The sequence below is a fragment of the Haliotis asinina genome, chromosome 2, assembly GCF_037392515.1.
Source record: "Haliotis asinina isolate JCU_RB_2024 chromosome 2, JCU_Hal_asi_v2, whole genome shotgun sequence".
Taxonomy (NCBI): domain Eukaryota; kingdom Metazoa; phylum Mollusca; class Gastropoda; order Lepetellida; family Haliotidae; genus Haliotis; species Haliotis asinina.
In genome coordinates, this window is record NC_090281.1 from 62,299,809 (window position 1) to 62,300,558 (window position 750).

Sequence of the window (750 nt, forward strand, 5' to 3'; positions counted from 1 at the left end):
TTTCCATTGTTTTGTTCTGTTATGCTTTCAAGCAATCACCATCAGTGATTTCCTGCCCATGGGACGTAACTCTGTAAGTTCCGTTACCTAACCTGACAGCCTGTGCTCCCGATTCAACAATGGCACACACACATACTGGGTATTATCTTTCTGTCGTAACATAAGGAAGGATAATATATGGGTGCATTTCATTAATTAAACTCAGAACAAAGATATGCTGCAATTTCGTCACTAGGTTCTTTTAGAACAAGAAATATGAGTGGTTTGTTTGGTGGTGAGGCAAGTAGTAAGAGTGATATGGGATTTAATAATTAATCATTAGGCCTCTTTCAGTATTTTTATTTCACAGAAGTACTGGCCTTAAAGCTTTGGGAGGATTTTATTTCATAAAATAGAATTTGATCAAAATATTTTTAAATCCACATTGCTGTATGAAAACAATCTCTGGTGTGTTCAAGCTATATTTTGCACTGACTATCATCAAGATAATTATAAACAACACAAACGTGTATGCAAATGCTGTATGTAAGGGTAAGGAATGGGTGAACACAGACAGTGTGGAAAGCATTGGTCTACTTGGTATACTGATCACTTGTGGAGTAACACATGGTATCAACCTCAATACCAAGGTACTGTGGAGTCCCAAACATGGTATGTCTCTGCTGCGGGCAGTAGTATCACATGACAGTTTCCAAATCCTGATAATGTAACTCTAGTTCAATGATAAAAAGAACAGGGAGGAATGTCAAC